At 40.6% G+C, this 26883-nt stretch overlaps 1 protein-coding gene across 3 annotated transcripts in view; it reads left to right on the top strand.

The window, feature by feature from the left end:
* Positions 1-15417: 15417 nt before the first annotated feature.
* The window catches only part of ldlrad4a (low density lipoprotein receptor class A domain containing 4a), a 442850-nt gene continuing 431384 nt past the window's right edge, over positions 15418-26883 (top strand). For all 3 annotated transcript variants that reach the window (XM_041189957.1, XM_041189960.1, XM_041189958.1), the window contains exon 1: positions 15418-15485. The gene's annotated coding sequence lies outside the window, so the exon portion shown is untranslated. The remainder of the gene's footprint in view (positions 15486-26883) is intronic.

The raw sequence follows: 26883 nt of genomic DNA, 5'->3' as shown, positions 1-26883 counted from the left end.
TGCTGATGGTTAGTATAACAATTCCTTCAGTCATCAATTTTTTCTCTGTGTTGAAGCATCCTGTTCTTTCTTAGCACAATCGAGATCCCTTACAATCTAGGGAGAGGACAAAAAGCAAACCTGTCTCCTGACTATTCTGATATGCTGCGATATAATGTAAATGGGTGGTACAAATAGCTTAATTCTTGAAGTGATAGGATGAGACCATCCAGCCTGTGATCAACACCAATGATGTTCCATATTTGTAATAAAGTGAGAAAACCCATTATATACCTTACTCCACTACTCTCTGTTTCCTGTCACTCAGTCAACTTTATATCCATGCTGCCACTGTCCCTTTTATTCCACTGCTTTGAATTTTCTGTTATGTGGTGCTTTACTCATAGATACGTCAGCGCCCGCCCTCCTCCCACCCCCACCCCTGAGCGTTTCAGCGTGTGTTTTGCACTGGCTGGCCGTTAATTGACCAGCCAGTGTGAAATTGCGAGGGCTGATCTTGTTCTCCAGCTGCTCCCAGGCTCGCCGATCACGGCCGCACACTGACCTAAAAACCTTGCCCCTGGTTTCTGTGCAATGTTCTGAGCTCAGATTGTAGATTGTGATTCAGCGCTTGTTACAGAAGTTGTTATTCTCCAAGATCTCATCTGGGTTTCCTCCAAACTGTCTCATGTGAAGATTAGTTGCAGAGAATCATGTGTTAACCTTGATTTCAGACTATTAGTCATCCAGATAATGGTAGTAATTATTTTATCTCTCCTCTCCTATGCACTCAGATTGCACCAACAAAAACAAGCAAACATTTTAAAAACCTGTTTTTAATGTATTTACATTTTTGTATTGCTTTCCCTTTTCTTTTATCTATATCACCATCAGGGTTACAAAGGTGAGTAATGCTTCAGAACTTCCTTCCTGTTGCCATCTTTTAATGACCTCTCAGAGATGCATGGAAGCATCCCAAAATACTTAATCTAAAGTTACCTACTATCCCCAATATCATCCATTCATCATTTCTCCATAATGAGGATTCCAATTCACCACCTAGAGACCAACTGTGCAAACCCTCATCCTTTTAATCCGTAACATAATGTGTTAGTTCCTCATTTCAATTTTTGCAGTACATTGTGACATTACACAGGAATGACACACCATGGAAAAACTCTGACTTCTAAACTCCATATTGTCCAATGTGACGAGTCTATCAATTAAACAAACCTAAGGCTATAGAATACCAGAATTACATTCTGCATTAGTATTAGTAGCATGCTGAGCCTCATTGTATTTTCAATATCAACAAGAAGTAGCGCTTTGTGTTTGTAATGAGCTTCACTGGTGTGAACTTCACTGTTTCCAAATTCATTTTAGAGCAGAAAATACTGCCAGTCTGATCAATGGTAAATATTATCCATTAGAGGGCATTGCCACTGAACCATGACACTGAGTAACAGGAGCATCCAAGTGACATAGGTTTAGGAAGTTCCCTTTTCATATGTTTGAAATCAATGAAGAGGTGGATAACGGATGGTGGATCTATTATCATTTGTCTTACACTTGCCACAAAAGTTAAAATGCCTCTCATTGAGCGGTAAATGGGTGAAAATACATTCGTGTTAAGAGAACATTGCTCTCACCCCATCACATGGTACCTTGTCTTTAAAAGAAAGCAGGTTTCCTTGCAATCAATACTTTCATTTCCCACCATTTTTCTTTACCAGCTTTCACCCCTTATCTCTTGAGATTGATTCCTCAATAGGAAATTATTTCTTGTACCTTGCCCCACATTGGAGTCCAGATAGTGAAAGCCAGGTGGGAAGGAGATAAAATCACAGAGTAATTCACCGTGGGGCTATTTCTGTGTTGCTGACAAATTCGAGATAACATGACAGGTAGAAGGCCACAAGCCCACAAGATAGTTAGGAATGAAGTAGGCATCTTCGTTTATCTATCAGGAAAGACCTATCTATCCAAATGTCTCTCCTCCAAATTTTTTATATGTTTTTGAAGAACCTCTTGATATTGTCCGAAATTTGCCTTTAACTAGTTTGAACCTATATCCTCTTATCCTGCTTCTGCCATTTAAAGTAATTTTGCAGATTTTTCTATGCTATTTATGATATATTGTAGATCTATACGATCACCCCTTTTCAAGGTTGCAAAGCCCAAGTTTCTCCAATGGTTCTTCATAACCGTGCCTTGGATTTCATACTTCTAATACTAAGAATCAGCATTGTGGCACAGCCTTGCACTACTTGAACGAGTAGCTTGTGTCTTGGTGGCCAGAATTTGGGAGACAGTACTCAAAGCATTGATTAGTCAAAACATGTTGCAGTTTGAGTATGACTTTCTTTGATTTGAACTGTATTGTGTAAGCTATAGGGGTCAACAGTTTTTGGTTTTGTTGATTGTTGCTCTGCACTGGTTGGAGATGTTAAGAGTCAAGTCCATTATCTCCCTACGATTCCTTTCAAACCTCATCTTGAGCTATTATAGCACTATTCATAGAATGTCTATCTTGTCCATTTTTCCTTCCAATTTGTAAATAATTGCCCCTGTTAAATTTCACCTGTCATTTTTCTATTCACTTATATTTTGTCCCAAATCATTTTGTAATTTTGGAGCTACTTTCAATCCAGTTGTCCCTCCTGGTTTTGTATCATTTGAAAACATGATCAATTTTCATTGAGCTTTTAAATTCAAATCACTGATATAAATTAGAGACAGTATTGGCCCCAAAACATCACAGACTAGGACTTTCAATTCAGTACTTTCCCCATCCTGACTTACCTTCTCGAACTAATACCTGTTGTTTTCTAGCCTTCAGACAATTTCTTACCCATTTCAAAGAGTTAAACTCAATCCCACACTAAGAGCTTAGCTTTCTGATATTACAACAATACTTCAAAAGTACTTAATTGGCTGTAAAGCACTTTGGGGACATACTCTGGTATGAAATCTGTGATATATAAATGCAAGAATTTCTTCCTTTCTTATACACTTTTGTGTGGAAACCTGTGCTTTTTTGCCACAATGCATTTGGAAAGTTGAGGAGCTTGGTTATGCAGCATCTTCTTCTGAATCTATGGCACAAAGTGTCTGTCTTCCTGTGTTTTGTGTGAAAAGATGGAAAGACTTGCTTTTATATGGTGCTTTTCATGAGAATCATTCATCTCAAAGCACTTTACTGCCAATGAAGTACTTTTTGAAGTGTAGTCACTGTAGTAATCTAGGAAATGTTGTAAAATAGGAAATGAACTCAATCGTGGCAGGGGACTCCCAGGAGGACGGTGAAATGCTTTAGGAATATCCTCAAAGCATCCCTGGAGAGATGAAAACCTCTCTCCCATCAACTTATGGGAGTCCCTGTCCTCTGACGAACCAAAATAGAGAAGCTTCATCGGGAAAGCATGGAACACGTCAAGAGACTTTGTTGGGAACATGCACAGGAGAAGTCATGGCATTAGAAAGTGTGTATAAACTTCCAAGTAACTCATCTACCTGACACTTCAAGCACCATGTGCTCTGCAAGTGGCAGAGTCTGAAATCATGAATTGGGCTTGTCAGCCAACTCAGAACCCTTCAAACTGGAGTCGAAGCAAGCCACCCCAACCCCAAGAGACTGCCTAAGAACAGTAGGAAGAGACAGTAGACCCAATTTTTTCAGCTGCTCATCATAGGGCAATTCCTTTATCCCAGGTTCAAATTTAGTAAACCTCTGCTATATAGCCTCCAATGCAAATGGAGACCAAAACTGCTCACAGTACTCCAGATGTGGTCTCACCAAAACCCCACAAGACTTCTTTATTCCTGTACTCTAATCCCCTTGAAATAAAGGCCAAAATGCCATTTGCTTTCCTAATTGTTTCCTATACCTGTATGTTAATTTTTTGCACTCTTTGTATGAGCACACCCAAGACTCTTTGAACATCAACACTTACAAGCTTCTCACCTTTTAAAAAATATTCACCTCCTATTCTCTCGACCAAAGTGAATAACTTTACATTTCCCTACATTATAATCCATCTGCCATCTTGTTGCCCACTCACTTAACCTGTCTATATCTCTTTGCAGCCTCTCTGTGTCCTCCCCACAACTTACCTTTCCACCTAGCTTTGCATCACCAGCAAACTTTGATACATTACTCTCTGTCTCTTCATCTGAGTCATTAATATAGATTTTTAAAAAATTATTCATTCATGGGATATGGGCTTCACCAGCGAAGCCCACATCCCATAAATGAATAAAAAAAGATTGTAAATAGTTGAGGCCCCATCACTGACCCTTGCGTTACCCCACTATTCACAACTGCCGACTTGAAAAAGTCCCATTTATGCCCACTCTCTGCTTCCTATCTGTTAACCAATCCTCTATCCATGCTAATATATTATGTCCAACTCCATACGCACTTACATTGCCTTTTAACCTTTTATATGGCACCTTATCAAAAACCTTTTGGAAATCCAGGAATACTACATCCATTGGTTTCTCTTTATCTATGTTACTAGTTACCTCCTCAAAAAATTCAATAAATTTGTTTAACAGGATTTCCCTTCAGTAAAACCATTTTAAAAATTTGTTTACAGGATGTGGGCGTTGCTGGCTCAGCCAGTTTTTATTGCTCATCCCTAATTGCCCTTAAGAAGGTGGTGGTGAGCTGCCTTCTTGAACTGCTGCAGTCCCTGTGGTATAAGTATACCCACAATGCTGTTAGGGAGGGAATTCCAGGATTTTGACCCAGCGACAGTGAAGGAATGGCAATATATTTCCAAGTCAGGATGGTGAGTGACTTTGAGGGGAACTTCCAGTTGGTGGTGCTCCTATGTGTCTTTTGCCCTTCTCCTTCTAGATGGTAGTGGTCGTGGGTTTGGAAGATGCTGCCTAAGGAGCCTTGATAAGTTCCTGTAGCGCATCTTCTGGATGGTACAAACTGCTGCCACTGTTCGTCGGTGGTGGAGGGAGTGAACATTTGTGGATGGGGTGTCAATCAAGCTGACTTGTTGACATTCTAATCATACTTTGCTTTTCTAAGTGTATTGTTAATACCTCCTTAATAATAGAATCCAACATTTTCCCAACAACTGATATTAGGCTAACTCTCCCTCCTTTCCAGAATAGTGAAGTAACATTTGCCAACTTCCAATCTAATGGGACCATTCCCAAATCTAATGAATTCTGGAAAATCACAGCTAGTGCACCCACTCTGTAGCTATCTCCTTTAGAACTCTAGGGTGCGGGCCATCAGGCCCTGGGTATTTTTCACATTTTAGTTCCTTGGGTTTTTTCTAATACTTTTTCTCTGTTGATATTAATTTCCCTAATTACCTCACTTTTATTCAGCCCTAGTTTACTGTCTATTTCTGGAATGAAACTTATGTCTTCTACTGTGAAGATAGACACAAAATATTTGTTCAAAGCCTCTGCCATTTCCTCATTCCCCATTATAATTTTTTCTGTCTCTGATTCTAATGGACCAATGTTAACTTCAGCTACTCTCTTCCTTTTTATATACTTATAAAAGCTCATTCAATCCATTTTTATATGACTGACTAGTTTACCCTCACATTCTATTTTTTTTTCTTTTTATCAACTTTTTGGTTTCCCTTTGCTGATTTCTAAAACACCTCCAATCCTCAAACTTGTCACTGATTTTTGCAATATTTTAAGCCTCTTCCTTTAATCTGATACTATCCCTAACTTCCTGAGTAAGCCATAAATGGGTCTTTCTTGCTAAATTGTTGTTTTTCCATGAAATGTATTTTTGCGGGACATTTTGAATTGTTGCTTTAAATGTTTCCAACTGTTCATTTACCTTTCAGTCTATTTACCCAATTTACCTTAGCAAGTTCTCCACTCATACCCATGGAATTGGATTTGTTTAAGGTTAATATTCCTGTTTGTGATCAGAGTAAGTCACTTTCAAATTTAACCTGGAACTCAATGATATTATGATCATTATTTCTCAATGGATCTTTTACTTCAACATTATTAATGAACTGTGCTTCGTTACACAATACTAAATCTAACATAGCTCCATTCCTAGTTGGTTCCAAAATGTATTGGTTCAGGAAACTGTCATGAAAACATTCCACAAATTCATCTTCTATACCGCTCTTACCAACTTGATTGTCCTAGTCTATATGAAAATTCAAGTCCCCCACAATTATTACATCATCCTTGTTAAAAGTTCCAATGATTTCTTGTTTAAAACTCTGTTCAATAATATAACCACTGTTAGTGGGCCTCTAAATTACTCCCACCGGTGTTTCATGACTCTTGCTATTTCTAATTTCTACTCATACTGATTCTACTTCATGATCTTCTGAGGCCAGGTCTTTTCTCTCTAAAGTCCTTATGAAATCCTTTACCATCAGAGCCAACCCTTCTCCTTTGCTATTTCATCTGTCTTTCTGAAATATTGGGCAGAATTTTGGCCTTGGTGCGGTTGATTGGTGAGGGTGGGTGGGGGCAGTCGGGAAGCCGACTGCAGCCCGCAATTGGCACTGCACTGTGATTTTACGTGGGTGGGCCAATTAAGGCCCGCCCAGCGTGGAACGCGAGCGGTAGCGCTCAGCACTGTCTACGCAGGCAGGGGGAGGAGGGCAAACGGGCTTAACACAAACTTCATGCATGCACGCGAAAGAGCTCTTCACATGAGCAGGGACATGTTTTTAATTTAAGTGTAAAGTTTTTATTTTATTTTTATTTGCTTTCGGAAACCTCATTCTGCCCGTGGATGAGGTTTCCTAAAAAATGCAAAGGCGGCTTTGCCTTTTTGCCTGCCTGCCATTAGGTTGAACGGGCAGTAAAAAAATTCAGCACAACTGTTAACTTAATGGCCTTAATAGGCCTTTTAATTGTCAGCGGGAGCGTTATTTCATGCTTGGGCTTGTCAGGTGCACGCCCACACACCAAGCGAAAAATCCTGCTCATTGTGTACCCTGGAATATTTATTTCCCAACCTTGATCACTTTGTAATCATGTCTCTGTAATGGCAATTAGATCTAAATAATTTATCTCTATTTGGCCATTAGTTCATCTATCTTATTGCAGATTCTTCATATATTCAGTCAAAGAACTTTTAACTTATTTTTTGTAACTTCTATTCCCTGCAATGACCTTATTCATTGATGTACAATTTTTGTTAAACTCCTTGTCCCTTCCTGTCCTATTCTGAATGTCTTTACCCGCATCGTGATAATCCTTTGATGCCTCAACCTTTCTATTTGGATTTTTTAATCCCCCTTCACCTGAACCCTATCCCCCTCCGTTAGTTTAAAGTCCTCCTCGTTGAAACATGCAAGTTTCTGAAGGGGTTTGACAGGGTAGATGCTGAGAGATTCTTTCCGCAGGTATGAGAAGCTAAAATGTGGGGGCACAGTGTCAGGATAAAGGGCCAATCATTTAGGACTGAGATTAGGAGAAATTACTCAAAGGGTTGTGAATCTTTGGAATTCTCTACCCTAGAGGGTTCTGGACACTCCATCGTTGAATACATTTAAGGCTGGAATAGACAGATTTTTGGTCTCTCAGGGAATCAAGATGTATGGGGAGTGGCAGGAAAGTGGAGTTGAAGCCCAAGATCAACCATGATCATATTGAATGGCAGAGCAGGCTTGATGGGCCATGTGGTCTACTCTTGTTCCTATTTCTTGTGTTCTTGGGTGCTTTGCTATAATGTGTGGTACAGGGGGTTTACAAACAAAGAGTAAAATCAAACGTACAAAATAAATAAAGGCATTTTAATTACTGTTTAGGCAGAGAGAAATAAAAACAATTTTGAAAATGTTTTCTGTTCTTTTCAAAACAATTTTATTTGATTACATTATAGCATGTAAACCTGGCAAGAATTAGCCAGAGATTTAACAAGATACTTTTCAAATATATTTATAAATAAAATACTTGGAAGATAAATTTGGAATTAGTAAACAGCATGTATTGACGTCATTTTAAAGAAGGATTTTCAAAATAAATTAACAGACCAGAATAGGACTCCATCCTATCTTAAATTTAGCTCTCAGTCACATTACACAATTACCATTCCAGATGGGTCGTGTGGTGGAACTGAGTGGTATAGCGCTAAAGATTTGAGCAATGGAAAAAAGCCCAGTCCTAATTTCAACTAAAGCTTCAATCATTCAAACTACGCTAAGTAGGAAATTGCTGAGCAGATGGGAAATGGGACGATTAGAAGGGAGAGCCATGCCTTGGCATTCCCCAACACCTTTGGGGGAGACGATGGCATAGTGGTAATATCACTGGACTAATAATCCCAAAGCCCAGTTTAATGCTTTAAGGGCCTGGGCTCAAATTCCACCTCAGCAACTTGTGGAATTTTAATTCAATTTATAAATCTGGAATATGAAGCTCATCTCAGGAATGTGACCATGAAATTATCATTGATTGTCCTAAAAATAACCCCATCTGATTCCCTGATGTCCTTTAGGAAAGAAAATCTGCTCTCCTTTCCTTGGTTGGCCTACATGTGACTCCAGATCAACAGCTGTATAATTGACTCTTAACTGTCCTCTGAAATGGCTCCGCAGGGCAATCAGGGATGGGCAACAAATGCTGCCCTTACCAGCAATGCCCACATCTCATGAAAGAATACAGAAAACAAAATCTTCTTTTAGCAGGTTACAGGTAGATTTTACAGAGAATTATAATCAGACAGATTGCTTGCCTTCTCAATCACAGACTTGTGTCATGAAAATATAATAATTTTCATAATATTATTGTGCTTTATTGTTAAAGTGGGTTAATAGTAGGGCTTGGATTAATTTTTCTGTGTGTATGTGTGTGTGTGGGTGGGGGGGGATTTAATTGAATTGGAGACAACTGGTCTAGAGGCTTAGAATCATCAAAAAAAAGCTAGGTTTAAAATGCTAAATATGTAAACATGGCTGAAGTTTTAGAATGTGAGGTGTTGGGAAAATTTGCATTTATAGATAAATTAGGGTAGCTTAAATTTCAAAGAGATGGTAGGATGTTACACCTAGCCAGAAGAAGCTAAACCAAACAGTGTGTTTATTTTTCCCTAAGGTTACTGATAAAATTAGTACTATGAAAAAATTATGAGAGAGGAAAAGTTCCAAAGACACATCAGAACAATGGAATTTACATCAAAAAGGGAGAAAAATGTATGAAGGAGATGAGGCTATGGAGAGGAGAAGGATTTCTAAGATCTAACACAAGTGTGGAAAGCCTCCAGCCTTTGTGGATCAAGTTGCTCTCTACAGGAACCGAAGCTGAGAAAACTCACTTTGAAACTCACTGTCCAGGGTATTGTATTTTTTGCCTGGGTCTGTTTAAATCTATCTGTTTTTACTGTTGCCTTAATGGAGGTGTAACTGGGAGCCAGATTAATTAGGGTTTTAGGAGTTATTATAATAGTACTTCATAGACTTGTGTATGTGCTTGAAATCTTTTCTTTTGTTAATAAATGTTTAATTTAGTTTTCTAAAAAACCTCAGAAATCACGGTAGTCTCATTACTTCAGAAGTCACGGTAGTCTTATTACTTCTGAATTCAAGGCATGCATTTCGAAATAAAATACAAATTGCAAAACAGTTGTGATCATGTGATCAAGTTTCCCTTGTAAATTTGATCCACCTGGTACACATTATCTGTCACATCATAACACTTGAAGTCTCGGCAGAGCAGCAATGGACAGTAAATCATCAGAAGAACAATGAAAGTGAGAAAAAAGACACAACTAATATACCTTTTTATTATTGTCATTGACACTAATTATTGAATATTCGCAATATAAATTACATTCTAAAACTATTGTTTTCTAGTTCCTGAGCCCAAAACAAAGCTGAAATTTGATGGCAGTCTTGCAATTGCTGTTATTTCATATGTCTGAATCTTTGTCGTTATGCACCTGAAGGTTTGTTAGGTTCCAATATTGTTCAAAAAACACACAGACATGTCTGGCATAACGATGAGCCACAGGAATCAAGAACCTTTACTTATAAGATTTTATTTAGGTAAAATAACATTCATAAAAATAAAAGCAACTGCAGAAATTTGCTGCCGTCAAATGCCCCAATGATTCAGGTAAGTGGTGCAGACTAGAGTGCATCTGATGCACAACTAGTTTAACAGTCCTTCAATAGATCTGCTAAGCCACATCAAGGGTTAGCTACCTTCACTCTCCTCTGCGTAAATTGTTACTGTATGCCTGAATCATTGCAAAGAACAAGCATAACGCTTTTCAGCTTATTTTCTTCACTACCAAAAAGCTCTTTGAAGACCTCATCTTGTCTGTCAAATCCACATCTTGCTCCCTGGACCTGATTCATATTAAACCGCTGATCAGTCAATTTTTCTTCCTGCTCTCCACACTGCCTGGTATTGTAAATTGTTCCCTTCTTTATAGTTAGCACCTTCCTCCTTAAAAGAGCTATCTTTGACCCCTGTCCTGATCCCAAATTAACTTCCCTTTCCTATCCAAAGTCCCTGAATGTATTGTTCCCAAAGTTGTGCCTAATAGTCCCACAACTTTGTTTGAATCTCTCCAGTCATCTTTCCATAACAGAGGACCAAAAGCAGTGGCATAATGTCCTTGTGGCAAAATGTCTCTGTCCCTGAGCCAGAAGCTCTGGGTTCAAGTCCCACCCGAGGAGGATGCGTTCATATAATGCGGCCAAACAGATTGAGCATCAACCTGCAAATCCGTCCAACGTATGCCAGTAAGAGCAGGAGAGATTTGTGATCTGCCATGCGATGGAAAGAAAATTAGAGCCTTTAGCATCACTATTCATGAGCTCTGGTCAACAAGGTGCATGTAAAAGAGTATGTTGCCACAGCAACTTAGAATCCTTGCCTCAATTGGCTGGATGGCTTGTGTGGATCAGATTGGTGCCAACAGCATGAGTGTTCAATCCTTGTCCCAGCTGGGGTGGATTTGGGAACTGCCTCCTTGGCCACCTGTGGTGGAGATTGCATTGCTTTGGGTTGGATCTGCCTTTGGGCAGGGAACAGAAGGAGAAAAACCAAAATAGCTTCAATCAAAAGTCACAAATTTCATCCCCTGTAACTACGGTGAGTTTTTCCTCCTTGTCCTACTCAATCTCTCTGGGATGTGGAGTCAATGTGCCACCAAAGCATCTCCTGCATTAGCCATTCCAGACTGCCTTTGCTTGAGTCCCGCTATTATCCTTTCAATCAAAGCCACGGCATTTCCACTAATCATTTCTTTCTCTGATCCCTGCACCATTCCCTCTACTCTCCTGACAAATTATCCTTGGCTCTTCCTTAATTTTCATCTACCCCTTGACAACATCATCTGAAGACATCGGGGAGTGTCAACATTGAAGAATATGTGAGTTTAGGTGCTCCTGGGGAAGGTTAAATTCACCGAAAATGTCAGAGCAGCTCGAAGCTGGCTCCAACATGTCAAACTTCTAGGTTCAACTAGGTGTATTCTGTAGAACGTGTGCAATCTCTCAAGAGAGGTGGGTTACTAATTTAATATGCAAATTGGTTTTTTTTATTCATTCATGCGATATAGGCATGGGACTTGGCCAGCATTTATTGCCCATCCCTAATTGCTCTTGAGAAGGTGGTGGTAAGCTGCCTTCTTGAACCATTGAAGTCCATGTGGTATAGGTGCAAACACTGTGCTGTTAGGGGGGGAGTTCCAGGATTTTGACGCAGTGAAGGAACAGCGATATATTTACAAGTTAGGATGGTGAGTGGCTTGGAGGGGAACTTCCAGGTGGTGATGTTCCCATGTATCTGCTGCTCTCGTCCTGCTAGATGGTAGTGGTCATGGGTTTGGAAGGTGCTGCCTAAGGAGCCTTGGTGAGTTCCTACAGTGCAGCTTGTTGATGCTACACACTGCTGCTACTGTGCATCAGTGGAGGGAGTGTATGTTTGTGGAAGGGGTGACAAAGAAATGGGGTGCTTTGTCCTGGACAGTATCAAGCTTCTTGAGTACTGTTGGAGCTGCATTCATCCAGGCAAGTATTCCATCACACTCCTGACTTGTGCCTTGGAGATGGTGAACAGACTTTGTTTGGGGAGTCTGAAGGTGAGTTATTTGCCACAGGACTCTGAGCGTCTGAATTTAACTGTCCTTTCAAATTTAATGCTGTATGCATGAGTTTCCTGGGTTTTCTGAAACTGGGCATTTAAACCTCTGGAGGCTGAACTGGTCTCATCAGATGGTGGCAAGTCTGCAGCCTCCTGGAAGAAGACCTGCTCCCTCCTGGACTTGGTGGCTATGCTTTATTAGTGGCTGTGAAAGTTGTTAGCTGTAAATCAACTGTAGGTTTAATTGTAAACAGGTAGTGGGCATTAACTGGGAATTCACTTGTGCTCCTATAAATAGGAACAGGCTGAAACTATGGTGATTGGGTTAGGAGGTGCATGTTTGTCATGTGTACCTCTGTAAATAAAGCCTACTAGAAGTGAATAAATATTGGCTCTGGTTCTATACTTCACCATCTGGGCTTCATGAAATAAAACAAAAGTGACCTCTAGATCCTTCTGGAATGCTGCTGGAGACATATCAGGGATCTCCCAGTCAGTTGTACACAAATGTATAAAGCAAGTCATGGTTGGGATGTTTGCCAGGTGTTATGACGTGGCAGATGATGTGTGCCAGGTGGATCAAATCCACAAGGGGAACTCCTAAAACCCCAAATTAATCTGATTCCCAGTTACACTTCCGTTAAGGCAACAGTAAAATAATAGAATTAAACCGACCCAGGTAAAACAACACAATACCCTGGACAGTGGAATTCAAAGTGAGTTTGCTATAGACAGCAACTTGATGCACAGAGGCTTTTCTGGCTTGTGTTAGATCTTAAATTGTCTTCTCCTCTTACACATAACCTCATCTCCTTCATACATGTTTCTCCCTTTTTAATACAAATTCCATTGTTTTGCAACTTTACTTTTCTCATAATATAAATCTTCCATAGTACTAATTTTATCGGTAACCTTTGGGAGAAATAAACACACAGTTTGGTTTAACTTCTTATAGCAAGGTGTAACATCCTACCATCTCTTTGAAATTTAAACTACCCTAATTTATCTGTAAATGCAAATTTTCCTTATACCTCACATTCTAAAACTTCAGCCATGTTTACGTATTTAGCATTTCAAACCTAGCTTCTTTTTTCATTGACTCCAAGCCTCTAGACCAGTTGTCTCCAATTCAATTAAATCCCACACATACACACAAACTATGCAAACCCCACTATTAACCTACCTTTACAATAAATCACAATAATATTATGATAATTATTATATTTTCATGGCACAGGACTGGCAATTATGTCAATCTCATTTGCGAAGATGCCAGTCAGAATGAGTAGGTGCTCTGAGGAGGAGGTGGAAAGGGAAAAGGAGATAAACAGTAACCTAACCAGCCACACATATTGCTGCTTGGGATGCCAGGGATTCCTGGAGAGGTGTAAGGTTCAGTTAGTTACTACCACTGGACTCATATAACAACCACGATCAACATCCAGTCGCATCAACACCTCAATCCTACTGACACAAAGCATTCCTGCTACTAAACGACTGTCCATTGTACACCTTTCCTCCAATTGGTTCTTGTTAATTCATATCTTATCATTGATTAATAAATAACTGAAAAGGTGAGTTGCCACCCGCCAAAAAATAATAGGTAACAGGCGATCAATTTAGTGTGATTCTACTAAAGAACAGTAATATTACAATATAACATTTTGTCACATGCCTGTGTGCATTACCTTCAGCAACTACAAAGCTTTACCCTTCCTTTTCCTACCACTCCTATGTGGACCAACTCCTGTGGCTTGAGAAAAGGTAGAGGCAGGCTGCTCAGATCTCTGCTCTGACTGCTGAGAATCCTTTGGCTCATATTCTTGGGCTTTCAGAGCCCATCACTGCGCACCAACAGAGCAGCCATGCCTTCAATGTTCATTTTGAATATAATAATAATTTTCTTTTCCTTTTCTGTGAAATAATTAGGTTTCCAGTGATCTCTTTCAGAGCAACCTGTGCCAATCTCATATCAAACAGATGGACAAATTCTGCCATCCATAAAATTTCGCATGTTTTAATTTTTCACTTCTGTTCTACGGAAGTCCTGTAGTAATCTGGCATCAGAAAAGAGAGTTAGAAAGTAGATATATAAATGTCTGGAGAAAATAAACTTGGATACAATGCAACAAAGCTATGGAAGAATTTAAAAATGAAGATGACCATCTTGTTCTTAATTGACTGTAGTACAGGATGGGAGAAACCAAGGATTCTAACTAGGGCCAACCGATAATCTGTAAGATAAAAACAAAATACTGTGGATGCTGGAAATCTGAAACAAATTTAGAAAATGCTGGAAAAACCCAGCAGGTCTAACAGCATCCGTGGATAGAAAAACAGAGTTTCGAGTCCGTATCACCCCTCTGAAGCTCTGAAGAAGAGTCATACGGACTAGAAACGTTAACTCTGTTTTTCTCTCCACAGATGCTGTTAGACCTGCTGAGTTTTTCCGATTGTTGTAAACCGGACACCACGTAATAACTCTCATCATGAGAGGTCATCCTATTACTCATTTATGATAAAATATATTTTTAAATCGGTTATCATCTGTTGTGCACAAGCTCACTCTAAGGCAATTGAGAAAGGTTGCCAAGATAAAACTATTATTCCTGGTTAAAACATGGAAAACAGTGATATGTACCAGCAAATATATGAAAGCAAAATACTGCGGTTGCTGGAAATGTGAAACAAAAACAGAAAATGCTGGAAAAACTCAGCATGCCTGGCAGCATCTTTGGAGGGAGAAACAGAGTTAACGTTTCCAGTCCATATGATGAGCAACCCTTTGAAATGAATAATGCTTATCATTTTTTTGGAAAAGGGTCCTTTTTCGAGAAATAGAAACTCGATGTATTTTTCCTCTGAACAGCTAGTTAAGATAAACAAATATGTAAGTGTATTGCTTTGGTGAAATACTTTTGCAAATTCCCCCAAGGGTTCCTGTGACCCAAGAGTGACACACACACACACACTGGCTTTCTCCGCTCAACCACTGGCAAGACACACAGCGCAACCCGGCGGTGTAGTGTCACCTTCCCGTCCTGCAGGTGGCGCGGCGGCGGCGGCGGCGAGATGAGAGGAGATGAGCTCGGTGGAAAGGGGGAGGGGCAGAGATAGAGAGAGAGACAGGGGGAAGGGCTTTTCTTTTCCCTTGTCCTTGCCGCGGCTCCCCCTCCCCCTCCCTGCTGCCTGTCTCGCGCGTCTGTCTGAATGGAGCTCGAGCGAAGTAGTGGAAGATGGAGTGACGACACGCGGCGGGGGAGGGGGTCGCGCGCGGAGGCTGAGTGTGCGAGAGACGGTTAGGGGGAGGGGAGGGGAAGGAGGAGCGGCAGCGCGAGGAGGAGGAGGAGCTCGAGCGCCGCTCAGTCAGTCAGTCAGTCAGTGAGACGGCGATAAAGACGCCAGACAAGAGCCGCGGGGCTGAGTGAGAGAGTGAGAGAGGGAGAGAGAGAGTGAGTCTCGCTGTCATTGCCTTTATCCACGGTTTTCTTTTGGGGGGGGGGGGGCCGGGGGTTGGAGGTGGAAGTGGAGGGAATGGGCAAGTTTTTAATTCGGAAGCACAAGTGTACGTTTGTTAATAATAATCCCGTCAGTCGCCGATTTCAAGCGGCGGGTTGTATAAAAATGGTTGTTTGCGGTGGCTGTTGCAGCCTGTGTGTGTTTGTGTTCCTATAGAAGCCAGACAGGGAGGAGAGTTTGGGAGGCAGACTGGGGGCAGTCTGGCTGAAAGCTGTGTCTCTCGCTGTGTCTCTTGTGTTTAGCCAGAGAGGCCCAAGTTTAAAGTCAACTGCACATCCAGCACATCAGCGGGGGAAAAAAAGCCACTCCGTGACAGCAAATTAAAAATCCTTTTAAAGTGTGGCACATGCCCTGCAGAACTTGTGCGTCAAGTAATTATTGCACCGCAATTGGAGGTAGTTTGGTGATTTTTAAAAAAAAAAATTGATGGACATTTTTCGTTACCACATTTACTGTTTAAATTGCTTGAAAAGCTGGTTTGCTTTTTGGTTAATGAATCGGACCAAAAAAATAATCTCTTGGATGCCAAATGCACAAAGGGCTAATGTATTAATGAAGTTCAATGTTGTCATAATCCCACTGCAGGAAGGGTCTAACTTGTTTTTTTTAAAGTTTGTTGCGAAAGTAGAGGATGATTGAGGATGCTTCAGGGTGGTTCACCTTGGATCTGAGTTGCTTTTGGACTGTTGAGTAACCATGAATGATAAACTCCAAGCCAGTAGTGGCGCAAACATTAATCTGCCGTTCATTAATCCCCATCCCCTGACTATTTTTCATTTCATTTATACCCTTCAATGTCAAAGCAGATCTTGGATCCCTCTTGCTACATTGTGTGTTGTACACAGCATCCCTCTCTATGTGGATAATGTATGGAGTTCTTCATTTTAGCATATTTGCAATGTGAAGTTTGAAAGACAGTCATTTATTTATTTTTGAAAATACCAACAATATTTATATTGTTCTTTTGGGAGGATGAAGAAGTGCATCAATTTCAGTGAAGCTTTCCTGATGTTTCGGGAGTCTTTAACTACTGGGGCTCCTAAGCTCTCTGCCTTTGGGTTTTGGTGCTTCTGGTGTAAGAGATCATAGTTACTAACCCACATCCCATCACTGCAAGGTGCAGCATGTTGCTGCTCTTATACAATGTTATTAAAAAAAAATAATGTGACCTCAGGTGACTTGTGTTCATTTGATGTCATGAGCATTATTTTCACGTACAAAATAGTTGTAAACAATCTGTTCCTTTTCAAATCATACACATGCATATATTTATGTAAAAAAAAGACTTTATATAGTGCTTTTCACGATGACTGGATGCCTCAATGTGCACTTTTGAAGTATAGTCACTATTGCAATTTAGGTATATGAATTTTTAAAAATAAGATTATAGTTCTGTCACTAATCAGTAAACCAGCACAGAAGGAGGACATTTGGCCCATTGTGTTTGTGTTGGCTCTCTGCAAGACCACGTCAACCCTTCCCACTCCCACTCCCTTTCTCTGTAGCCCTGCAAATATCTTCTCTTCAAGTGCTTATCCAATTTCCTTTTAAAATCCATGATTGAATCTGCCTCCATCAATCTCCCCTGGCAATGCATTCCAGATCCTAACTACTTATAGAATCATAGAAATTTACAGCATGGAAGAAGGCATTTGGTCCATCGTGTCCATGCTGGCTAACAGGTAGCCACCCAACATAACCTCATTTTCTAGCTCTTGGTCTGTAGCCATGTAGCATATGGGAATTCATGTGTGTATTTAATTACTTTTAAATGTTATGAAGGTTTCTGCCTTTCCCACCCTTTCAGGCAGTGAGTTCTAGATCCCCACCACCTGCTGGGCAATACATTTTCCCTCAATCCCCTTTAAGCCTCTTACCCTAAATCTGTGTCCCCGGCTATGGCCGTCTCAACCAAGGGAAATATGGCCTTCTATCCGCTTTACCTAGACCCCTCCTAATTTTATATATCTCCCCTCAACCTCTTCTATTCCAAAGAAAACAACTCTAGCCTCTCCGATTTTTCCTAGTAAATAAAATTCCCCAGTCCAGGCAATATCCTCCTCAATCTCCTCTGTCATCCAAATCACCTCTTTCCTATAATGAGGTGATGAGAACTCCAGTAGCCCAACAAATGTTTTATACAGCGTAACATCCCAGCTTACTCGCTGCGTAAAAAAGATTTTCCTCTGGTCGCCATTGGTTCTTTTGCTGTTCACCTTAAATGTTCACCCCAACCCTTCTGCCAAGCATCATTGGAAGTATATTTCAAATACCCATAGCACAACATCTGGCCCCTTCCTGTCAAATTGTCATGCTGCTCTTTGTCCAAGTCTGCACGTTTGTACCTGATTGTTTCACTCAACTGCCAGCAATAAGAATGAAGCTTCATTTCAGTTTTACTAAGTTTCTTCAAACACAAGACTTCACTACACAGCTTCCTTTGTGCAGCAGATTCCACTAAAATTAGGAAATTGTCAAGTATTTTTTCCTTTTCAGTAATTTTTGGCTTGCCATCTTGAGTTCCTTGTGCAAGAAAATTGATTTGTAAACTGTATTTAGAACACTATCAATGCTGCTATACAAGAGCATTATATGATGATTTTCCCAATGTTTTTGCTTGTTATAACTAAGTATCAAGTTTTGAAAAAAGAAGTTTGTAGCTGGAAACCTATGGTTTGTTGTACAGTATGTCAGAGATGCTTTGTGCACAATATCGATATTTGCTATTTAAAAAAAATCAACCTTGGGCATAGTTCCCATATTGCACTTTTGTCCATTTAGTCACACCTTTTCACATTTTTGTTACCCTTTGTTGCAAAATAAAAAGCTGAAGAGGTAGGAAGGTACAAATCAACAGTGAGTAAAGTGTCTGGAAGCTACTAGTGACGTTTGAAAGCAGCGAATCCTGTAGGGCCAGTCGGGATAATCTAAAGTAACTGAAAAGAGGTGAGACTACCAGCATAAACTTAACTGTAAATTTGTCTTTTGTATATTTGAATGCCCCCAAAGGCCTCAGCCTCTTTCAAAAGCTTGGCCATCAACTTATTTTTGCCCAGAGTTGTGACCATCATTAGTGTCAGCCCAAATAGAGAAAGGTTTGGTGGATTTAATTTGAAAGTACTAAAGAGAAACCAGGGGCATAAAAATAAGGAAATAGCAGACATGCTGAATAATTGCTTTGTGTCCATGTTTATAGTAGAGGAAGAGGTTAACATGTGGGAAATCCCAAGAAATTAGGGATGGGTATTCACCAAAATTAACGTAAACAAAACAACAGTGACAGAGAAAGTGTCACAAGAGTGGCTGTCGAGATAGTGAATGCAATGGTGGTCATCTTCCAAAATTCTGTAGATTCTGGAATGGTGCCTGCAGATTGAAGTTATCAAATGTAACCCCATTCTTTAAGAAAGGAGGGAGAGAGAAAACAGGGAACTGCAGATCTGTTAGCCTGACATCAGTGGGAAAATACTAAAATCTATTATTAAATATATGATAACAGGATGCTTAGAAAATAATGGTAGGATTGGGCAGAGTCAACATGGATTTATGAAATGAAAATCATGTTTGACAAACTTGGAGTTTTTTGAGGATGCTTCTCACTGAAAAGATGAGGGGGAACCAGTGGATGTGGTGTATTTGGATTTTCAGAAGGCTTTCGATAAGGTCCCACACAAGCAGATAGTAAGCAAAATTAGAATACCTGAGATTGGAGGTAATGGGCTAGCATGGATTGGATAATGGACAGAAAACAGAAACAGGTCATTCTCAGGTTGGCAAGCTGTGACTCGCGGGGGACCAAAAGCATCAGTCCATAGGCCACGGCTGTTCACAATCTATACCAATGATTTGGATGTCGGGACCAAATATAATATTTCCAAGGTTGCTGATGACACGAAACTGGATGGGAATTGTATTGAGAGTATGATGCAAAGAGGCTTCAAGGGGAGTTGGACAGGCTAAGTGAGTGGGTAAGAACATGGCAGTTGGAATATAATATGGATAAGTGTGAGGTTATCCACTTTGGTAGGAAAAACAAGAATGCAGAGTATTTCTTAAATGGTGAGAGGCTGGGATGTCCTGGTTCATAAGTCACTTAAAACTAACATGCGGGTGCAGTATGCAATTAGGAAGGCAAATGATATGTTGGCCTTTCTTGCAAGAGGATTTGAGTATAGAGGTAAAGATGCCTTACTTCAATTATATAGAACTGTAGTTAGATCGTACCTGGAATATTGTGTACAGTTTTGGTCCCCCTTACTTAAGGAAGGATATAGTTGCCATAGAGAGCGCAGCGGAGGTCCACCAGATTAATTTCTGGGACGGCAGGATTGTCGTATGAGGAAAGATTGAGGAGACTGGGCCTGTATTCTCTAGAGTTTGGAAGAATGAGAGGTGATTTCATTGAAATTTACAAAATTCTTAAGGGCTAGACAGACCTCATGAACCTGTAATTATGATATTACAGATTTTAAGGGCAACAGTTTTAAAGGCACATTTTTGTCTTCAAATCATTTCATTGAGTTTAAAAGCCTTTTTCAAAACAGAAGTATGGACAGACAACATGTCACCCTCTGGTTTTTATTCAAATCCTGTCGGACTTGAATCTCTTTCAAAGGGCTCTCCAGGGATGTCCTTTGAATTCTAAAAGGTGTGAAAAGCCATTTTACTTCTGAGGGAACAGGAGACAGGAAGGGACTTCAAAGCACAGCAGCATAATTAAGTTAATTGACTGGTGGTACAGTGCTTCATCAAAATTAACAAAGCAGCCATTTTAAGTTTTTGGAACTGTGTAAAGTCTGTTTGAGAACAGCCATTTGTCAGGAGGAACTGAGAAAACAACTTCTGAGAAGGTTAAAAACAAAAACAGAATTACCTGGAAAAACTCAGCAGGTCTGGCAGCAACGGCGGAGAAGAAAAGAGTTGACGTTTCGAGTCCTCATGACCCTTCAACAGAACTGAGAAGGTTCTTGTCCAAGGGAGGACAAAGAGGCAGGTATCAAGAAATGAACTACTGCTGCTGAAAGAGTCCAGGCAATCTTCAAGTGCCACAACAACAGAATAAGTGAGGAATAGGAAACCTCTCCCAAAAACCTGCTAACCTGTTGAGTCCACCTGGAAGGGCAAATTGAATAGCTGACTGCAGCAGCCATCGCAACTGTTAAACCGAACATCAAGTTTCAAACCCTTCATTTCAGAATGAAGGAACTCAAGCAACTGGCCTGCAAAGATATCTCTCAGACACTGATTTGAAAATCTCATTTTTAAATATTTTTTTGTTTATCTGTATTTTAATCACTGTGACTGTTTTTTTTGTTAATATCTTTATCACTTTTACTTAAATGACTTTCAGCAGTAGTTTTAAAATGAACTAACCTTTATCTTGTTTAAGACTAAAGCTTGTCTGCCGGGTTACTTTTGAATTGAACGACGCATAAGTTACAAGGGGGCTACACACACACACACACACACACACACACACACACTCGTAGCTCAAGGACTACTTTTAAGAAAAAGCCTTTTTATGTCATTGTGACCCAGGGTAGATGCAGAAAAGTTGTTTCCCTTGGTTGGGGGATCTAGAACACAGTCTTAGAATAAGGGAAAAGCCACTTAGGACTGAGATGAGGAGGAATTTCTTCACTCAGAGGTAGTGAATATTTGGAATTCTCTACCCCAGAGAGTTGTGGAAGCTCAGCCATTGAGTATTTTCAAGGCAGAGATTGATAGATTTCAAACACCAATGACATTAAGGGATAGGGGGGTAGCACAGGAAAATGGCATTGAGGTAGATGATCAGCCATGATCTAGTTGACTGATAGAGCAGGCTCGAAGGGCTGAATGGCCTACTCCTGCTTCTGTGTTCCTAATGGCATTAAGAGTGACAAATCCACAGGACAAGATGCTTTTTCTTCCCAAATTTCTAAAGGAAGCAGGTGAGAACATTGCTGATACCTGACCTATAATCTTCCAAAGTTCTTTTGAGAACCATTCGTTTAGATTGGAAAATTGCAAGCCATTCCTTTTATTTAAGAAGGGTGAAGGAGGGAACCAGGGAATTATAGTCCAGTTAGCTTGACACCTGTTTTCTGGAAATTGTTTAGAGTCTATAACTAAGAATAACATGGCTGAACACCTTGAAATTATTCAGATGATCAGAGAGCTGGTGTGGATTTGTAAGTTTGTCAGGCCGAACAAATCTGATTTTTTTTTTTTGAAGAGAAGTAACTAAAGTAATGGCTAGAGAAATGTCTATGGATGTTATTCATATGGACTTCTAGAAGGCATTTGATAAAGTCCTTCATAAGTGACTGGTAGCTAAAATTTGAAATTGAAGGCAAGTTATTGACCTGGTTAGGTAATTGGCTGACTGGTAGGAGTTAGAGAGCAGGGATAATGGGCAGGTACAATAATTGGCTGGATGTGAATAGTGGTGTCCCCCAAGGATCTGTGTTGGGGCCTCAACTATTCACAATATTTATTCACGACTTAGATCATGGGATAAAAAGCCACAAATCCAAGTTTGCAGATGACACAAAGATAGGTGACATTGTAAGCAGTGGAGATGGAAGCATAAAATTATAGGAAGATATTGATAGGTTAGGTGAATGTGCAAAACTGTTGCAAGTATATTTTAATGTAGGTGAGGCCATCCACTTTGGTCCTCAACAGAATAGAACAGGGAACTTCCTAAATGGTGAAAAACCAGGAATGAGGAGTGGAAACCCAAAGAGACTTGAGGTTATCAACATATGAATTAGGAGCAGGGGTAGGCCATTTCCACTCAAGCCTCCTCCACCATTCAATAAGATTATGGCTAATCTAATTGTATCCTCAACTCCACATTCCCAGCTACTCCCGGTAACATTTTGCTTTCCTTGTTTATCAAGAATCTTATCTACTGCTGTCTTAAAAATATTCAAAGACTTTGCTTCCACTGCCTTATGAGGAAGAGAGTTCCAAAGACTCTACCCTGACAGAAAAAATTTTTCCTCATCTCTCTCTTAAATGTTCAACCTCTTATTTGTAAACAGTGACCCCTAGTTCTAGATTGGGCCTGTTCAACCTTTCCTCGTTGGGGGCTACACCAATTTTTCTCACACTTTGGGGGACGGATGAGCAAATTTCAGGAAGCTAAGGTTTGGCGCAACATTAAACATGAATTTGAAAAAAAATGCTGACTTATGATTAGAAACAACTTGCTGAGCAAGAAAAATTCTCAACAATAAATTGATAATTAAAAAATGAGTAATAATTAAAGATGGCCATTCAAGTTTGAAAGGGTGAGAGTGTGTGTGTCCTAACTCTGAGTCTCAGGGTGTTCACTCACTCACCCTCACCCACTGTGAGAGTCCCTGTTAAATGTGTGGGGGTAAGGGTGAATAAGAACCCTGCGACTGGGAATGAGCCAGACATACACTCTGTCCTCCCTATCAGACCCTCTCTCACAAGCGTGTGTGTGCACACAACGACCGAATTCACCCCATGCCCCTCGCTTGCCCCCCTGCCCCTGATCGCCTCACCACCACCCTCTCCTCTCTCCTCTCTGGCCCGCCTTGTCTTCTCTCTGGCTCCCCCCCTCTCTCTTTCTCTCTGCCTGCCTCCCTCTCTCTCTCTGCATCTGTTTACCATCAGCACAGCTGCAGTGACTATCTAGCACCTTCTTTGCAGTAGATCAACCTGGGCCTCATTGACCCCATGGCATCCAAGCCACCCAAGCTTGTTGTCGGGCAGAATTCAGAGCAGTTACATGACCCCTTTTATTTATCCAGTTTACTCTGCACTAGAGAGTCCCAAAACATAACAATCATAAACTTTGTATTTGCAATACCATGAGTACCTTTTGAGACTCAAGGCTTTGCTGAAAGAGAGGATCTGACTCTGAGATTTGAAACAGTGGAGGAAAGGCAATTTACAGGCTGTTGCAGGTTAACATTAGATCATGACCTAAGGGGGACAGGATCCTTGAAGAATTGGTTAGGTACCTGGGACACGAGGGAGAAAGGGTCAGTTATGTTATTGATCGAGTACAACTGGCTAAGATTGTGAAAACAGAACTAAGAAAGATTGACTTAGAGAGGAATTAGCAAGAGAGGAAAGAGATAAAGAGATGAAAAAACATGAAATGGAGCATGAGTTCTGATTGCAAAACTGAGTTGAGAAGGAAAAGTGAGGTTCACTCTTAATTTTGGCAAGGAATTTTCACTTTGTACCTACATTTAGTGAGCAGGGAGCAGAGATGTACTCTTGTCATGTGGGAAAATAGCGATGAATCTGAATTGACTGAAAAAACAGTGGACAATGCTCCTCCAAAGTGTTTTGGTAGGGAAGGCTTTGGAGGTGTACTCATCTCCTTCAACAGAGCACTTGTGTGATTATGAGGAAGTAAAGGCTGCTGTGGTCAATGCTTATGAGTTGATGCCAGAGGCCTACAGGCAGAAATTTAGAAATTTGAGAAAAAGAACAGGCAAGACCTATGTAGGATTTGCCAGGGAAAACAAAATGGGTGTTCGACAGGTGGTTTAGGTTGTCAAAGGTTGAACAGAACTTTGATAATCTTAGGAAGATGATGTTGGTGGAGGAATTCAGAAATAGTACCCCTTTGGGGTTAAGGTCTCACCTGGAAGATTGCAGAGTTCATAAAGTAAGCCTTGTATTGACATATGATAATGAGTTAACTCATAAAATATTTAGTAAAAAACAGCCTCACTTTGGAATCTTCTAGAGAAAATGAAATGAGAGCGGGGTCAATGATGAGAGGGGTGGAAAAAGTAAAGACCAAGGCCCTTCTCAGTTTAGTGGAAGTGAAGGTTCGGAACTCAGGTAAAGTTCAAGGGATCTGACATGCTGCTTTTGTCACAATAAAGGGTAAGTGAGCTCTGAATGGTGGAAGTGTAAAAGCAAGACTGTAGCATTAGTATGGTTGCACAGTGTCCTGGCAAATACTGTTCTATAGGGTAAAGCTTATGACAAGCCCGGTAGGTTCTTCTGTATTTACTGATGGAATAAATCAGAGTGAAAAAAGCTATAGGAATTGTCTGTTTAAGGATAATGTATATCCATTTTTGTCCAGTGAGGCAGTGAAGTCAGTTGTTATCTTTAAACTTACAAGAGCAGCGCAGTTACTGATGGTGGTAGGTGCCATGAAGCTCTCTCCAAAAAGTTTGCTGAATAATAAAGTTTTGATTTAGGGTATTGATAGAAATTGTTCACTTGTTCCTTTTTATAAGTTTAATTTGAGATGTTGCTTTGTCACTGGTTTTGTTATTGTGGGTGTTGTTCCGACTTTATCTGTTGAAAGTATTGATTTCTTAGGAAGTGACTTGACTGGAGATAAGGCATTGCCGTCTCCAGTGGTTTTTGGGAAACCTGTTGAAACTGAGGTTGTACAGGAGAGCAGAATAACTTAAAAAAAAAAAACAATTTTTTTTGTACCTCTGCTGCAAAAAATGATGATTTGACTAGGGATGTGTCCAAACAGTCAGCTAATTGGCCTGCTAGCATTAAAAGGACATTGGACCATCAGGCTTAAAAGAAAAAGTTAATGGCAGTTGGAGACGAGTTAAAGCCATCTGAATGAAAAATGCAGGAAATGCACAATTAAGGTGTGACAAAGCCGCTAGCAATAGTAATCAAAGCTAATGATGAAACAAAGGAAAGGAATGCTTTGAAGGAGAGTGGAAAAGCTGAATCCAGTGGTGACATTATAGAACTATGAGGAAGGATATGTGCTCTTGAACGCAAATTAAAACTTTAAAATGACAAGGCAATTGCTCTTGCTAGAAAGGAATTAGGTAAAGCTTGAAGTAAGTGGGAGGAAGGGCAGAAAAACGATAATTCAGAAAATTCACAGCCTGACGCTTTTCATTCCGTTCTTCTTAGCTGAGCATCGATATAACCTCAATGAAGTTCTTAAATCAGCTACAGATGATTTTACTCGACAGAACATGAACTGCTTGCACAAAAAGAGGCATTGTTAAACTTGTGTCTATTGGAAAAAAAAGCCAAAGAGTTAGATCATTGTTAGTCAAGAACTTGGAGTTAGAAGTGATCCTGAATTTAGACAAGATGAGGTGAAACATAGGAATGCAGGAGTAGGCCATTCAGCCCTTTGAGCCTGCTTGACCTTTCAACTAGACCATGGCTGATCACCTACCTGAACACCATTTTCCCACGCTATCTCCATATCTAGAAATCTATCAATCTCTGTCTTGAGGTGATGGTGTAGTACAGTAGCAATCCAGAGACCCAGGGTAATGCTCTGGGGACCTGGGTTTGAATCCTGCCATGGCAGTTGGTGGAATTTGAATTCAATAAAAATCTTTAATTATTGAACCTGAAACCATTGTCAATTGTTGTAAAAACCCATTTGGTTCACTAATGTCCTTAGAGAAGGAAATCTGCCGTTCTTAACTGGTCTGCCTACATGTGATTCCAGACCTACAGCAATGTGGTTGGCTCTTAAATGCCTAGCAAGCCATTCAGTTGTGTCAAACTGCTACGAAGTCTCAAAAAAGGAATGAAACCGGACTGACCACCCGGCATCCACCTAGGCACAGAAAACGACAATGGCAAACTCAGCCCTGTCGAGCCTGTAAAGTCCTCCTTACTAACTTCTGGGTGCTAGTGCCAAAATTGGGAGAGCTATCTTACTGACTAGTCAAGCAACAGCCTGACATAGTCATCTCTGACACCACCATCATCATCCCTGGGTATATCCTGTGGCTGCACAACTGTTGAGTTGGGAGAGAATTGCCCTGGGAGTCTTCAACATTGACTCTGGACCCCATGAAGTCTCATGGCATCAGGTCAAACATGGGCAAGGAAACCTCCTGCTCATTTCCACGTACTGCCCTCCTCAGCTGATAAATCACTGCTCCTCCGTGTTGAACACCACTTGGAGGAAGCACTGAAGGTGGCAAGGGTACAGAATATACCCTGGGTGGGAGACTTCAATGTCAATCACCGAGTGGCTTGGTAGCACCACTACTGACTGAGCTGCCGAGGCCTAAAGGACATAGCTGCTAGACTGGGTCTGCAGTAGGTAATGAGGGAGCTAACAAGAGGGAATAGCATACTTGACCTCATCCTCACCAACCTGCTTACTGCAGATTCATCTGTGCGTGACGACAGTATCGGTAGGAGTGACCACCGTGCAACCATTGTGGAGATGGGGTCCCGCTTTCACAGTGAGGATACCCTCTGTTGTGTTGTGTGGCACTACCACTGTGCTAAATGGGATAGATTTCAAAAAGATCCAGCAACTCAGGACTGGGCATCCGTGAGGCACTGTGGGCTATCAGCAGCAGCAGAATTGTACTTGAACACAATCTG

Source organism: Carcharodon carcharias, chromosome 6 (assembly GCF_017639515.1).
Source record: "Carcharodon carcharias isolate sCarCar2 chromosome 6, sCarCar2.pri, whole genome shotgun sequence".
Lineage (NCBI taxonomy): Eukaryota > Metazoa > Chordata > Chondrichthyes > Lamniformes > Lamnidae > Carcharodon > Carcharodon carcharias.
This window is presented reverse-complemented; position numbering and strand designations above follow the sequence as displayed.